This window comes from Mustela nigripes, chromosome 17 (genome assembly GCF_022355385.1).
Source record: "Mustela nigripes isolate SB6536 chromosome 17, MUSNIG.SB6536, whole genome shotgun sequence".
Taxonomy (NCBI): Eukaryota; Metazoa; Chordata; class Mammalia; order Carnivora; family Mustelidae; genus Mustela; species Mustela nigripes.
This window is the reverse complement of record NC_081573.1, coordinates 3012713-3024988: the sequence shown is the minus strand read 5'-3', so window position 1 is coordinate 3024988 and position 12276 is coordinate 3012713. Positions and strand designations below refer to the sequence as shown.

General features: G+C 47.0%; 2 protein-coding genes and 1 long non-coding RNA gene across 3 annotated transcripts in view; 1 reads left to right on the top strand and 2 right to left on the bottom strand.

Moving 5' to 3' along the window:
* Positions 1-12276, top strand: part of LOC132005470 (zinc finger protein 665-like) — a 612263-nt gene that overhangs the window by 131749 nt on the left and 468238 nt on the right.
* LOC132005468 (zinc finger protein 11-like) overlaps positions 1-12276 on the bottom strand; it is a 331984-nt gene that overhangs the window by 232000 nt on the left and 87708 nt on the right. The window lies entirely within an intron of this gene.
* Positions 6013-12269, bottom strand: LOC132005500 (uncharacterized). Its single transcript, XR_009400813.1, has 2 exons — positions 11957-12269; positions 6013-7316 (listed from the first exon to the last, which is right to left on the bottom strand). It is a non-coding gene; the product is annotated as an uncharacterized LOC132005500 (long non-coding RNA).

Sequence of the window (12276 nt, the reverse complement as noted above, 5' to 3'; positions counted from 1 at the left end):
TCTCTGCCTGCCTCTCTCTCTGCCTGCCTCTCTCTCTGCCTGCCTCTCTCTCTGCCTGCCTCTCTCTCTGCCTGCCTCTCTCTCTGCCTGCCTGCCTCTCTGCCTACTCTCTGTGATCTCTGTCAAATAAATAAAATCTTTTAAAAAATTTAAAAATTATTTAAATTATTTAAAAAAATACACATTGGGGGCACCTGGGTGGCTCAGTGGGTTGGGCCTCTGCTTTCAGCCCAGGTCATGGTCTCAGGGTCCTGGGATTGAGCCCGGCATTGGGCTCTTTGCTCAGCGGGGAGGCTGCTTCCCCCTCTCTCTCTGCCTACTTGTGATCTCTCTCTGTCAAATAAATAAGTGAATAAAATCTTTAAAAAAAAAATAAAAGTACACATTAATGGGCTCCATCCAGACCTAGGGATTCATGTTATCGGAGTATGGGTCCCCAGTCTGCTTTTAATGGAAACCTCAAATGATTTGTAGATACATGAAAATGACAAGCAATGTTTAGAAAAGTTGGTCTCAGGTTTTGCTTCACATTGGGATTCCCTGTGTAGTTTTAAGAACTACCGTTTCCAATGTCCCAGCCCCAAAGAGTCAGGCACTTTGTCCTTGATTGGGCCCAGCATTAATTAGGTCCTAATGGAGTGGCCCAACTCATTTCACTGTGACACCAACGTAAACATTGAGGTTCTCAAGTACATATCTTTCCTTTTTTTTCCTTTTTCTTTTTAAGATCTATTCATTTATTTTGAAGAGGGGGCAGAGAGTCTTTTTTTTTTTTTAAAGATTTTATTTATTTATTTGACAGACAGAGATCACAAGTAGGCAGAGAGGCAGGCAGAGAGAGAGAGAAGGAAGCAGGCTCCCTGCTGAGCAGAGAGCCCGATGTGGGGCTCAATCCCAGGACCCTGGGATCATGACCGGAGCCGAAGGCAGCGGCTTAACCCACTGAGCCACCCAGTCACCCCAGGCAGAGAGAGTCTTAAGCAGACTCCACAGTGAGTGCAGAGCCCAACATGGAGATCAAAACCTCAGCTGAGGGGTGCCTGGGTGGCTCAGTGGGTTAAGCTGCTGCCTTCGGCTCAGGTCATGATCTCAGGGTCCTGGGATCGAGTCCCACATCGGGCTCTCTGCTCAGCGGGGAGCCTGCTTCCCTCTCTCTCTGCCTGCCTCTCCATCTACTTGTGATTTCTCTCTGTCAAATAAATAAATAAAATCTTTAAAAAAAAAAAAAAAAAAACCTCAGCTGAAACCAATGGTTGGACGCACACCTGCCAGAACTACCACCCCCTCAAGCAGAGCCCAGGGTCTAGTCAGTGGGAAGCCTCCATGTGGAGGGCTGTTCTGCATAAGATTTGATAAGGGAGGGTCAGTCTACCCAACATTCCTGATTTTGTACCAGACTTTGTGTATGTCTTCAGGAGACAAATGCACCCAAAAATTAGAGAGGAGTAAATCACATTGGTGCCTCCACTTTGGAACTACCTATGTATACAGATTTTCACATCCAAACCATGGAATAGTAACCAGATCACATAAACCCTTAGTGGCCATGGAGAGACTTTTGGATTTCACGGTGAATGCCAGGGAAGACATTGGAAGAGAAGTAAGTCCTTTGAGGATATAGGAACATGTGGAGAGTGAGACAGAGGTCCCTCTATGAGCACCAGAGAATTAAACCTAGGCTTCCAGAATCATCCCTTTCAAGCAGAGCATCCTGAGACACATTTTAAGGTTCAGGTTTCTCCTTTGGCCCCCCCACCTGTGTCATTTGCTTCATTCATCCCCTCTACCTGAGTGTGCGGACACGGTCTCCTTTCTCCTAATGTGCCCATGCTCTTTCCTTTTCCAAAACTGACCAGAGTCTGGAGTCAGCAAGCCCTGTTTATAAGAAAAGAAAACATGACCTGATGGAGAATGTACAATTTCAAATCCAGTACTATGCTCAGTAGAGAGCATATTAGATAGAAAATTAGTTCTCAAAATGCTATTTTCTTTTTTTTTTAAGATTTTATTTATTTATTTGACAGAGAGAAATCACAAGTAGAGAGGCAGGCAGAGAGAGAGAGAGAGAGAGAGGGAAGCAGGCTCCCCGCTGAGCAGAGAGCCCGATGTGGGACTCGATCCCAGGACCCTGAGATCATGACCTAAGCCGAAGGCAGCGGCTTAATCCACTGAGCCACCCAGGCGCCCTCAAAATGCTATTTTCTAATGGCCTCTTCAGAATAGTTAGGACGGCAGGGCGTCTGGGTGGCTCAGTTGGATGGACGACTGCCTTGGGCTCTGGTTGTGATCCTGGAGCCGAGGGATTGAGTCCTGCATCAGGCTCCCTGCTCAGCGGGGAATCTGCTTTCTCCTCTGACCCTCCCCATTCTCATGCCTTGGGGTACCTGGGTGGCTCAGTGGGTGAGCCTCTGCCTTTGGCCCAGGTCATGATTTCAGGGTCCTGGGATGGAGCCCTGCATCAGGATTTCGGCTCAGCAGGGAGCCTGCTTCCACCCTGTCCTCCACCTACCTCCTGCCTCTCTGCCTACTTGTGATCTCTCTCTCAAACAAATAAATAAAATCTTTAACAAATATATAATATTTAGGAAGTTATTTCAATGTTAAGCTTAAGGAGCTTCTAAGTACCACTGAATCAAAAATAAGGAATAGAGGGGCACCTGGGTGGCTCAGTGGGTTAAAGCCTCTGCCTTCAGCTCAGGTTATGATCCCAGGGTTCTGGGATCAAGCCCCGCATTGGGCTCTCTGCTCAGCGGGGAGCCTGCTTCCTCCTCTCTCTCTGCCTGCCTCTCTGCCTACTTGTGATCTCTGTCAAATAAATAAATAAAATATTTAAAAAAAAAAAAGGAATAGATATCTGATTTAAGACGTGGGCGACAATATTCTATGCTATTTGGTTTCTAGAATTATCACAAGTGTGGCAGGAAGGTTGCAGATAACCTCAGGAAAGGGCAGTGTTAAAGCGGAGATAAAACATCATGAATAGGGTGGCTCGGTGGGTTAAAGCCTCGGCCTTCAGCTCATGGTCCCAGAGTCCTGGGATCGAGCCCCATATCGGGCTCTCTGCTCAGTGTGAGCCTGCTTCCTCCTCTTTCTCTCTCTGCCTGCCTCTCTGCCTACTTGTGATTTCTATCTGTCAAATAAATAAATCTTTAAAAAAAAATAAACATCATGAATAATTCCTTCCTTACACCAAGAAACCCCCTGATTATTTCCTTGAAATGATGTCATTACTGAGTTACACTATAGAATTTTAAGACATGTGAACATACAGTAATTATGTGATACTTGTTTCCTTTTGTGGAAAAAAAAAACTCATAAAGAAAATATCTGTGACATTGTGCAGAATAAAATGGAAACTTAAAGGACCAGGACAAATTTAGAACCTTCATGTGTATAGGCCAGAATCTCCAGTAAACAAAGGTTTACTTTGGTTTCGTTTTCTGGGGGAATCTGGCAGAGGGACCCCGACCAAGATGAACAAAGTTAACATCAGCTGTAATGAGAAAAATTGCAATTATGGGCCTGAAGCACGTGGGACTCATCACTGCTGTGATGTTATTTACTAAAAAACAAACCACCTCCCCCAAAATCATAATAGGATTCCAATTGTGAAAATATAGCAGTTATGAAATTCAAGGCACAGATTACCCTCATGTCCTGTAATCTTTAACGTTTTCAAACAGTAAGTTTTTCTTTAAAGCAATCTAGACCACAAGGCTCTTTTTTTTTTTTTTCCAGAATATTGACTTCTAAGTTTGTTCATGTTCATCTAGTTTCCAAAGACTCAGGCCACACCTAGACAGAACCTACATATTATATATATTTTCCCCCTTCACTGGGATCCTGAAACCCAACACATCCCCAAGTGAGGATCTTGGGTATCAACACATCCCCTTATGGATCTGTCACAGCGGGAATATTTTCTATAGAACAGCTCAGGATACCTGAGGGGCTCAGTCATTAGGCGCCTGCCTTCGGCTGGGGTTGTGATCCTAGGGTCCCAAGATGGAGTCCCTCATCGGGTTCCCTGCTCAGCAGGAAGCCTGCTTCTCCCACAGCCGCTCCCCCTCTCTCACTGTGTCTCTCTCTGTCACATAAATAAATAAAAACTTTTAAAAAAGAAAAAAAGTACCAGGTCATGAATTCATGGTAGGAACGAATACTTCAGGCTGCTTAGAAAGCCCAGTTGGGGAAAACAGAGAGACAGCCCCAGCGATGTAAGAAATATCCTTAAGAGTTCACTTTGACTATCATTAAAAGGATAAATAGTAGTCCAAACAAATTTGCTAGGAAGGACGACCAAGGGTAGAGAAATAATTGCGCAAATTCTAAATACATGGCATTGTAGTGAGAAACGGGGACCTCACTCTAAGCTAAGTCAACACAAGCAAGACCTACCTGAGAAGCAGCTCTTTCCTCTCTCCCTCCTGCTCTTGATTGTTTTCTTGGATGGGATTATATAGAGAAATCACACCTGTTTGCCTTTAAAGGCCTCGGCACAGCCTCCTCACCTGCTATCACCAGCTCATAGAAGGATCTCTAAATGCACAAAAAGTCATCCTCTCCTTTGTCACAGGAAAGATTCAGGAAAAAAAGAGCTTTCACTTGGACATTTGCATGTGTGCTTCTCCTTCCTTGGTTTCAGATGTCCTCGCCTCCCACAGACAGCCGCAAATCCTGCCACAGCACAGGGAATGTGGGCTGTCTTGACCTGCCCCTTCCAACTGCAGACAGAACAGACTGTTACCTTGTTCCCACCAGAAAGCCAGACTCAGCTCTCACAGATACACCTTCAAATCCTTGTGCTTCCCCCCGGTCTCCCTGAGAATCACCTGGAGCACGTAGTTAAAAGCGGCTCTGATGCTCTTCCCCTGACCCACAGACAGACTATGACAGAGCGCACAGGTGAGGTGGTTCTTAAAATGCACCGTGGGATCTTTATTGTAAACACAGGCTGATAAGCAATGATATGCTTTCAAGTTTTGATGTGCATAGAAATCACCTGGTGTTCCAAGTTCCATAGAAGAGATGGTGATTCTGCAGGTTTGGAATGGGGTCCGGGAATTGGCATCTTTCACAAGTTCCTCATTAGTGCTGATACGGCCCCTGGGGACCCACGTTTAGTGGCTACACTGGAGAATGCAGGCACAGCACACCTGAGCCCCCCACACCCACCATCTTATGTCAACACAAAAAACTCCTGGTGAGTTCCCGGGAAAGAGTTTTACTTACTTTCACAGTTGGAGTTTACTGTTGGTTCCCAGCAAAGACCGCCATCACCATCCTGAAGGACCACATGCTTATATTGCACTAAAGTTTACAGAAAGACCAGTGAATGCACGAATGTCTGAGCAAATCTCTATTTGGAAAACAATGTGTATACATTGATTACTGCAGTGTTGACTGAGCACTGACTTTGTGTTCACAAGGAAGTTATGGTGCGACACGTTGGCAACTGCCCACATATATGATATGATTTCATCCCCATAATACCCTGCGAGCTAGTAAGCACTAGGTGTCCTATAATAGCCATGAAGATGTAGATACTGGGCCTGACCTACCTGCCTCATTTTCTGTTTCCATTGATTAAAAAACCAAAATGTTCATAATCTACAGTAGTGAAATACGGACATACAGAAAAATATAGAAAGGAAGGGTAGATTAGTAGTTCTGAGAGTTTTTGTTGTTGTGTTTATATTTTTTGTAACAGGATGGAGAAATGTTTGAATTTTTTTTTTTTAAGATTTTATTTATTTATTTGAGAGCTAGAGAGAGAGCACAAGCAAGGGGAGCGGCAGACAGAGGGAGGAGGAGACTCCCCACTGGTTTTCAGTGATGGGACGTCTCCAGTCCATGGTGTTTTCTGTCTTGGCACAATTCCATCCTTTTATGGCTTGAAACCCTTTACTTCTCTACCTCTGAGGTGTCCTGCCCAATGGGCTTCTTTTCACCAACTTGTTTCCTTATTTGCTTGTGTCGCTCTCGGCCCGCAAGAACGACCCGCAGACGAGGTGAGTGGCAAACTTCTTTTATTACTAAAGCTAATGTACTAATGCTAATGGCGGCCGCGCCGCACCAAGCACTTACAGCAGTATATATGCACGTGTGTACGCCCCCCTTCCTGCCCAATCAGAATGCCGTGCATGCAGTGCCCTCGTGCGCTCTTATGTAACCGAGCAGGATTCTTTTGTTCTCTAGCAGTGATCATGCATATATCTCTTGGCTCCTAGTGCTGTTCACATGCCGATCACGAGCGCACCCACATTCTCCTCAACCAATCATCCTCATTTCCTCAATCCACGGGCACTCCCGTCTACGTGACTCCTTGCATCTGCTGGATGGCTCTCCACAGCTCCCCCTTTTTTATTTTGTATATGGCAGGGATCGTGCCTGTCTTAGGTTGCCAATCCTCAGCACACATGCTTACCCGTCATCGGGCACTCCCCTTGGCCGAGGAGCCCCTGTCTTAGGTTGCTATGGTGAGGGATCAGTCTTACCCGTCTTTGGCTACCGACCCAGCGTACTAGCCATATCTGGGGGGAGATACCAGCCTCTAGAGCCATCATGGCTTAGACCTAAGCCCGCCGCTGTAGCCGTTGTTGTCATACAATTCTACAGATGCATTTTTGAAGGAGTACTTGAGCCAGAATCGTCAAGGCTCTTATGCCTGCCTAGTTTGAGGAAAGAGATTGATTGTCATAACAGCTTAAGGAGGAGGAGCCAAGAGATACTTGAGCGGCGTTTAAGGCCGCTCTCTGAGCTTACTGCGGTTGATTAGCTGATGGTTACGTATAATGGCTCTTAACTTATAAACCTCTGCTAGTATGATTTTAAGTGCACAGGGCAAGAAGCACATGAAAAGAACAATTACCACTAACACTCCTATAATTGTTCCTACAACATACCAAGCATGCGTCAGGGAAGGGAAGTGAGAAAACAAGGAGTTTACAAAGTTTTCAGCAAGCTGAGCAACAGTTAACTGCTAAGGATAAGTTGTTATGAGCTATAGGGGTGGATCGGGGACGTATGCCCAATATAATGAGCCCTGGGCTGCCAACACCTGTTGCATTAAGATAAGCATCAGTAGCAAACATGAGTTCGGGTGAGAAAAATGCACTCTATGCTGAGCTATTTGAAAAAGGGGCTGAAGCTGGGCAGTCTCTTGTCTCGGCCACAGTTGAACTGGCTCTGCCTTCATGGGAACAGGCTGCAGGACAGTCGTCGTCGCTATCATCATCATCACCAGCATCCTCCACAGGTTCCACGGCCACCAGCCTGGTGAGGCGTTCCGGCACCCAGAGTGGAGCAGGCGCATCCTGTGGGAAAGCACAGAGGGAACCTCGGTGCCACCTAAGCACCGGGTCAGGTCCCTTCCATAAGCCAGTAAGGACATCTTTCCATTTCACCATTGACTGCTGCGTTTTCTGTTGGCCCCAATGACGTTCCGCGGCCGAAGTGCCGTCCTTGTCAACCGTGAGAAAATTTAAAATAAAGGTAACCAAATTGGTGAGGTCATTGGGTGTACAATACTCCTCTCCAATTCCCCCTTTTTGAATTTTTTGCAAGGTAGTTTTAAAGGTCAGGTGCGTGCGTTCCACTATGCCCTGGCCTCGAGGATTATATGGTATACCTGTAACATGTTGGATATTGTAGCAGGCCATAAAGCTGCGAAAGCTTGCAGAAGTATAAGCAGGGGCATTGTCTGTTTTTAAATGTTTTGGTACTCCCCAGCAGGCAAAGCTGCGCAGGCAATGGGACATCACATTTTTGACATTTTCCCCTCGTAAGGGGGTCGCGCTAACAATCCCCGAGCAAGTGTCTACACTTAAATGGACGTATCTTTGTTGTCCGAAGGAAGGGACATGTGTTACATCCATTTGCCATAGATGGTTAGGTAAGAGCCCTTTGGGATTTACCCCTAGGGAGGGCATAGGCAAATGTGTTACACAATTACCACAAGACTTCACGATGTCTCGTGCATCAGCTCTTGAGATGTTAAAGCGCATTTTTAAAGTTTGGGCATTGACATGCCACCTTTTATGATAAGTTCTCGCATCCTCCAAGGCGCTACAGACATGAAAGCGTGCGGCCATGTCAGCTATATGGTTCCCTTCAGTTATAGGCCCTGGGAGGTCTGAGTGTGCTCTAAGATGTCCGATATAAAAAGGGGCACCACGAGAAAGAATGAGGTTTTGCAATTCAATCAGTAGGGAGGAAATTTCTGATTGACTGGCTGAGATAATGGCAGTCTCAACAGATCTGGTAGCTACAACTGCATATTTACTGTCTGAAATAATATTGATAGGCTGATTTTGAAACCTTTGTAAAACACACATAATTACCAACAATTCTGTTCTTTGAGCTGAGGTTGATGGCACAACAACTGGAACTACCTCTCCTTCTACCACGTAGGCACCAGTTCCAGATTTACTACCATCTGTAAACACCGTGAGGGCCATCAACCAATGGCTCTAATCGGCAGGATTTAGGCCATATGAGGGGTGTATTTTTGTAAAATCCAATTAGGGGGTGTTCTTCTTGCTCCTTGACAGTGAAGAGAGAAGGAGCCATGGTGCATGATCTAGAGGCTAGTCATGCAGGCTGCACGCACGCTGGTGCACAGAAACAGGAGAAGGGGGAAACAGAAGAAACAAAGTGCTGCCAGGAGGCAGAGAAAGGATTCCCGGTTTTGGAGCTCATAAGCCCCAACAGAGGAGCAGACGCCATGCTTTCCCACCAGCAAGGGGGGAGAGGTTAAGCAGTCCAAGTCGGCCAGAGAACACAGGGAAACTTCCCCGAAACAAAGAGAGTTTCGGCAGCTGCTTGGGAATATTTCTTATGGTCTCTGTCTCGAGTTAGACTAACCCCAGTTGGCTCCAGTTATAGCCATTAACACGGGAAGTGAGTGAGGGAGAAGCCCCCACATCTATTAGGAGAAACAGGAATAACGCCAGAGTCCCCTTTGCTAGGGATGGCCCAGCAACCTGGGTTTACTAGAAGAAGGCTTATTTACGTAATTACCATCCAATATGTCAGGAGAAAGTTTACTAGCTGACTCATTTGGGCAAACACATTCCGCAAAAGCCCCTTACTTGGGGTCCTGGTGCAGAGCAATGAAGGCCTAGGTATGAGCGGTGAAGGTATCTTAGGTCCATTTGCCCTGCTTCCTGAAGAGGAGATCTAACTGATAGATCCCACTGAGGCCATGCAGTGTTACAGGAGCTCAGTCCTTTCCTAAGTTTTGCAATCCAAATTATTTCCAGTGGGTTAAAAGGCACCCCAAGGTAGAGTCCTTGGGAACTGAGGAAGTCTACTGAGGCCATGCTTCCAGAAAAGTAAAGAAGGTCTATTACCAAATCCCCCCTGACTCCTGGGTAGCGTCCCACGCAGGATATGTCAGAGGTTCCTGTGTGTCAAAAGCGACCAGAGGCGTCCCTCAAAATATCGCTATTGATCATCATCCTGCCTTCCCTGGGAGGACATTCCTGCCATAAAAGGCCCTGGAGGGGGGCCGGCGTCCCTTTATTTCCCCATCGCATCCTAGGCTGCTGATGGGTGTCTGGTGAATGGACCAAAATGCTGTGCCATGCCATGCTCATTGTCTGTCCTGAAGACTGGATAGTGTTTTGCCATTTTAATCCATGGAAATACTAGAAAAGTTTGGCAAGGGGAAATTACCCAATTTCATAGCTTTAAGTGGTTTGCAGACGACACTGACGAGAAACAGTAAAGACTGAAATCCATCATGGTCTAAGCGACATTCCAGCACATGTGGTCCTTACAGCCAACTTCCCTAGGAAACGGTCCCCGGTTGCGTTTTAATTCAATTGGGTACTGGTTTCGGCCGGCTCCCAGTGGAGGTCTCGCGGCCAGAAGTGGCTAGACCAGGATGTGGAGGGGATCACATTAGATCAATCAGGAGGAAACCTCACACGGGAGTCTTGAGATTGGCAGCCGTCCTGGTGACTTAGGTGGCTGTCCCGTGCCCAAGAGAGACAACTTTCTATAAGAACAGGAACAAAGAGAGGCCATCAAGTTTCTGGGTCTTATTGCCATTCCGGCCAGGGTACTAACTTACAGCCAAAAGGCAGACGTTCTCCTCCCCGTAGAGTAGCCACGGGCTAGAGGATTGCAGCCTGAGCAATTGACATGCAAGTGTTCCAATAAGACCATACTCCTTGAAAAGCCCTGGAATGAGCGTAAAGGAAAAGGAGAGAAAGTACTCACCAATTTTGCACCGAAGCTCAGAGTCCAAATATAAAGACTCATGAATCTCCTGGCTGGCTCGCCAAAAATGATGAAGTTCCAGAACCTAAGTTAGGTTCGGTGGGGTGAGGTTCGGAGCTGACGACTAAAGAAAGAATTCTTAAGACATCTTTGGTGCAAAATGGTGGTTTATTAAAGCACAGGGACAGGACCCGTGGGCAGACGGAGATGCTGCTGTTAAGGCTAGTCTGCTGGTATACCGCAGGAGGATAAACACTTTGAGCCTGGGCCCCAAGATATGGCCCTGCACCTGTGAGCATGTCCAGGTCCCACTGCGGGTTACCTGCAGCTGCATTTCTCCGTGCTGTATCCTGACAGTTGTCTTGATTTTGAATCTTCCACTCTAAATATTGTCCTCCACTTAAGACTGCTCTAGTAAGATTGGCCCAATCTTCTGGTATAAGGAATAATGCCCCCAGTGACTCCACCAAGGAAACTGTAAAGGCGGCCTGAGGTCCATAGGCACTGACTGCCTCCTTAAGCTGTTTTACCAACTTAAAATCTAGTGGCTGGTGGTACCTCTGCTGATTCTGATCTTCTAACACTGGAAAAAAGCCTTTTCCCGGGCCAAGGACTTCTCTCCAGCTTTGTGCCTTACACTCTGAACAATGACACGTCTTGGCGCAGCTGGGCCGATGGGGGGGGGGGGCCACTCACAGGGCGGCGCTGAGGGGTTTGAAAGCGGAGGCGGCACAACATTCGCCTCCAATTCCAGCTGCGCCTTATCAGTGATTCCCGCTTTCAATTCTGGCTGCGCTGCCGCTTCAGCCTGCACTTTGGCCTTCAGCTGCGTCATGACCTCCCTCTGCATTTTTAACTCCTCCAACACCTTCTGTAACCCCGTCTCCTTGCTCTCAAACTGTTGCCGTATGATTTCTAAATCCTGAAGGGCCTGAAAACTGTAAGATTTCTTCTTCTCACCGACTTCCTTTTCCCCTATCTCTTGCAACTCACTATCTGAAAGTCCTTCCGAGCTCTCACTCCCGGGGTCAGAATCTTTAGAGGACCCCTTACGAGATTCCTCCCTTACTTGTTCCAGAACCTCTCCTCCCTGTTGCACCGCCTGTTTCAAGGGCTCTCTAGTGGACTGTAGGCATACCTTTACCAATGACCAAACGGCAAGAGTTCCCGGGGTCACCGATGGGCAGCATTTCAAATCTTCTCCTAAGTGCTCCCACTGAGGCATATTTAAGAGCCCTTCATCTATGAACCAGGGAGCTACTTCAGCCACTTCTCTTAAAAAGGTACGAGCCGTTTTCGTCTTTAACGGGGTACCATTGGCCTTGAGAACGTCCTTCAGCGGACTCTCCATCTTACACCTAGAGATCTCGTTCCCCATTCCGAGGAAACTTTACCTTATTGTCTCCGTAGAACTTCACAAACTCCTAATGTCTTATCGTCTACGGAGAGCTTTCCTGTTAAACCTTATCGTCTCCGTAGAACTTCACAAACTCCTAACGTCTTATCGTCTACGGAGAACTTTCCTGTTAAACCTTATCGTCCCCGTAGAACTTCACAAACACCCTAACGTCTCATCGTCTACGGGGAACTTCTTATCGTCCCTGAAGAACTTCATAAACACCCTTACGTCCGATCGTCTTCAGGGAACTTCCCTGTCGCTAGACAGGCCTGCCAACTGACAGAAATGGGTGCAGTGCACTTGCACACTTTACCTTATCGTTGCTCTTACCTCGACCTTCGTTCTGCGTTTAAAGGTGGGAGGTCCCGGGTTTCGGCACCAGTTGTCGCTCTCGGCCCGCAAGAACGACCCGCAGACGAGGTGAGTGGCAAACTTCTTTTATTACTAAAGCTAATGTACTAATGCTAATGGCGGCCGCGCCGCACCAAGCACTTACAGCAGTATATATGCACGTGTGTACGCCCCCCTTCCTGCCCAATCAGAATGCCGTGCATGCAGTGCCCTCGTGCGCTCTTATGTAACCGAGCAGGATTCTTTTGTTCTCTAGCAGTGATCATGCATATATCTCTTGGCTCCTAGTGCTGTTCACA